This window comes from Ursus maritimus (assembly GCF_017311325.1).
Source record: "Ursus maritimus isolate PB19 chromosome X unlocalized genomic scaffold, ASM1731132v1 scaffold_X1, whole genome shotgun sequence".
NCBI lineage: Eukaryota > Metazoa > Chordata > Mammalia > Carnivora > Ursidae > Ursus > Ursus maritimus.
Window position 1 is genome coordinate 50,021,573 of NW_024423319.1, and position 4,308 is coordinate 50,025,880.

Genomic DNA, 4,308 nt, shown 5'->3' on the forward strand with positions numbered 1-4,308 from the left:
AAATGTTGCTATGGCTGATGTCAAAGAAATTGCTGCCTAAGTTTTCCTCTAAGATTTTTACAGTTTTAGGTCTCACATTTAGGTCTGTAATCTATTTTGATTTATTTTTGTGTATGATGTAAGAAAGTGGTCCAGTTTCATTCTTTTGCATTTAGCTGTCCAGTTTCCAGCACCATTTGTTGAAGAGACTATCTTTTCTCCATTACATATTCTTGCATCCTTTATCATAGATTAATTGGCCATATAATCATGGGGTTATTTTTGGGCTCTGTAATCTGTTCCATTTTGTCTATTTTTGTGCCAGTACCACACTATTTTGATTACTACAGCTTTGTAGTATATCTTGAAATTTGGGATTGTGATACCTCCAGATTTGTTCTTCTTTTCAAGATTGCTTTGTCTATTTGGGGTCTTTTGTGGGTTCATACAAATTTTAGGATTGTTTATTCTAACTGTGAAAAACGTTGTTGGTATTTTGATAAGCATTGCTTTAATATGTAGATTGTTTTGGCAGCATAGATATTTTAACAACACTGGTTCTTCCAATCTATAAGCATGGAATATTTTTCCATTTGTTTGTGTCATCTTCAATATCTTTCATCAATATTTTATAGTTTTCAGAGTACTTAACTTGGTTAAGTTTACTCTTAGGTATTTTATTCTTTTTGGTGCAGTTGTCAACGGAACTGTTATCTTAAGTTCTCTTTCTGATACTTCATTATTAGTGTATAAAAATGCAATGTATTTCTGTATATTAACTTCTGTGTTTTGTGATTTTGCTCAGTTCATTTATCAGTTCTGATAGGTTTTTTGTGGAGTCTTAGGGTTTTCTATCTATAGTATAATGTCATCTGCAAATAGTGGAAGTTTTACTTTTCCTTATCAATGATATGCCTTTTATTTCTTTTTCTTGTCTGATTGCTGTGTCTAGGAATTCCAGTACTGTGTTGAATAAAAGTGTTTGGAGTGGGCATCTTTGCCTTTTTTCTGATGTTATAGGAAAATCTCTCAGTTTTTCACCATTGAGGATGATGTTCATTGTGCGTTTTTCATATATGGCCTTTATTATGGTGAGTTATGTTCCCTCTTAGCTTGCTTTGTTGAGGGTTTTTATCATCAATGGATGTTGTACGTTGCCAAATATTTTTTTCTGCTTCTATTGAGATGATCATGTGATTTTTATCCTTTCTCTTTTTAGTATGATGTATCGTATTGATTGTTTTGTGAATATTGAACCACACTTGCATCCTGGGAATAAATCCCACTTGATCATGGTGAATGATTTTTTAAATGTATTGTTGGATTTGGTTTGTTAATATATATATATATTTTTAAGATGGAATACTTTATTCAAACTCTTCAGAGAAAGGGACAGCTTTGGTCTGTAACAAAACATTGTGTTTTAAAGCATAGGTCAGTAAATGTATATGAGATTATACACCGCTACATACAAATTAACTGATCAAAGCACAGCTTTTCAATGTTCAAAACAGAATAAGCTTCCCTGTAAAAACAGCACCTTTGTGACATTTTTAACTTTATTATTCCTCTTCTTTTTCTTCACTTTCTCTTTCAACAAAATCCACAACAACCTCCTCATAATCCTTCTCAAGAGGAGCCATGTGTTCACGGGCCTCAGAACACTCTTCCTTCATGCCTTCACCCACATACCAGTGACCAAAGGCATGCTTGGCATACGTCAAGTCAAACTTGTGGTTCAGGTGAGCCTAGGCCTAAGCAGGGGTTGTGGTATTGCTCAGCATGCACACAGTTCTCTGTACTTTGGCTAAGTCTCCCCCCTCCACAGTGAGAGGCTGGTAATTAATGCCAACTTTGAAGTCAGTGGGGCATGAGTCCACAAACTGGATGGTACACTTGGTCTTGATCATAGCAATGGCAGCATTGACATCTTTGGAAACCACATCACCATGGTACAACAGGTGGCAAGCCATGCATTTACCATTGTGAGGGTCATATTTCACCCTCCAGTTGGCTAGCTGAAAGTACACATTGGTGATCTCTGTTACAGAAAGCTATTCATAGTAGGTTTTCTCAACAGAGATGACAGGGGCATATGTGGCCAGAGGGAAGTGGATGTAAGGATAGGGCACCAGGTTTGTCTGGAATTCTGTCATATCAACATTCAGGGTTCCATCAAATCTGAGGGAAGCAGTGATGGAGGACAAAATTTGGCATATCGACCTATTTAGTTTAGTGTAAGTTGGGCATTCAGTATCAAGGTTTCTATGACAGATGTCATAGATGGCCATGTTTTCTACTATGAAGGCACAGTCAGAGTGCTTCAGGGTGGTGTGAGTAGTGAGGATGGAATTGTAGGGCTTAACTACAGCTGTGGAAACCTAGGGAGTTGGGTAAATGGAGAATTCCAACTTGGACTTCTTGCCGTAATTGACAGAAATGTTTCATCAGCAGGGAAGTGAACCCAGAACCAGTTCCCCCTCCAAAGTTGTGAAAAACCAAAAAGCCCTGAAGACCTGTGCACTGGTTGGCCAGTTACTGAATTTGGTCTAAGACAAGGTCAATGATCTTGCCAGTGGTGTAGTGCCCTCGGGCATAATTATTGGAAACATCTTTCTTGCCTGTGGTGAGGTGCTCAGGGTGGAAAGCTTACAGTAGGTGCCAGTGCAAACTTCATCAATGACTGTGTGTTCCAGGTCTACAAACACTGCCCTGGGCACATGCTTGCTGGCACCTGTCTCACTGAAGAAGGTGTTGAGGGAGTCACTTGACATCAGGCTGGATGCTGTGTTCCAGGCAACAGAGCTCCCAGAAGGCATTGACAACCTGGACACCAGCCTAGCCAACATGGGTGGAGATGCATTCACACATGGTTGCTGATTTGCAGCTGCCAAGCAGATGGTGGGAAGGAAGAGGAGAGGTTGTTACTTCTTACAGCATACAGATGGTCAATGTAAGAGAACCTGCCTTGATTTGCTGATACTTTTTTGAGGATTTTTGCATCTATGTTCATCAGAGATATCAACTGGTAGTTTTTTTTTTTTTTTGTGGTGTCTTTATTTGATTTTCATATTAGGGTAATCCTGGTTTCATAGATTGATTTTGGAAGCTTTCCTTCTATTTTTTGGACTAGTTTGAGAAGAATAAGTATCAACACTTTTTTTTTTTTAAGATTTTATTTATTTGACAGAGATAGAGACAGCCAGCGAGAGAGGGAACACAAGCAGGGGGAGTGGGAGAGGAAGAAGCAGGCTCATAGTGGAAGAGCCTGATGTGGGGCTCGAACCCAGATCGCCGGGATCACGCCCTGAGCTGAAGGCAGATGCTTAACCGCTGTGCCACCCAGGCGCCCCAAGTATCAACTCTTCTTTAAATGTTCGGTAGAATTGACTTCTGAAGTCATCTGGTCCTGGACTTTTGTTTATTGGGAGTTTTTTGATTATGGATACAATTTCATTACTAGTAATTGGTCTGTTCCAATTTTCTATTGTTTCCTGATTCAGTTTTGGAAGGTTATATGTTTCTAGGAATTTATCCATTTCTTCTAGGTTATCCTATTTGTTGGCATATAATTTTTCATAATATTCTCTTTTAATCCTTTGTATTTCTGTGGTGTCAGTTTTTCTCCTTCATTTCTGATTTTGAATCCTCTTTCATTTTTTTCTTGATGAGTCTGGCTAAAGGTTTATCAATTTTGTTGATCTTTTTTTTTTTTTTTCAAAGAAGGAACTCCTGGTTTCATTAATCTATTCTATTGGAGAGTTTTCATTTCTGTATCACTTATTTCTGCTCTATTTTTTTTACTATTTCCTTCATTCTTTTGGTTTTGGGCTTTGTTTGCTGTTTTTTCTAGCTCCTTTAGATATAAGTTTGGTTGTTTTTTTGAAATTTTTCTTGCTTTTTGAGGTAGGCCTGTATTGTTACAATTTTCCCTCTTAAAACAGCTTTTGTTGCATCCCAAAGATTTTGGACTTTTGTGTTTTCATTTTCATTTGTCCCCATGTATTTTTTATTTCCCCTTGGATTTCTTCTTTGACCCATTGGTTGTTTAGTATCATGTTATTTAGGCTCTGTGTACCTACCTGTGTTCTTTCCAGATCTTTTCTTGCGATTGATTTCTAGTTTCATACTGTTGTGATCAGAAAAGTTGCATGATATGATTTTAATATTTCTATTTATTGAGACTTGTTTTGTGACCTAACATGTGATCTATTCTGGAGAGTGTTTCATGTCCACTTGAAAAGAATGTGTATTCCCTAGGTTTTGGATGGAATGTTCTGAATATTTCTGTTAAATCCATCTGGTCCAATATGTCATTCAGAGGTATAG

The 4,308-nt window shown here is 37.6% G+C and overlaps 1 pseudogene; it reads right to left on the bottom strand.

Moving 5' to 3' along the window:
* Positions 1-1,381: 1,381 nt before the first annotated feature.
* On the bottom strand, positions 1,382-3,139 carry LOC103673013 (annotated as a pseudogene).
* Between the last annotated feature and the right edge of the window lie 1,169 nt (positions 3,140-4,308).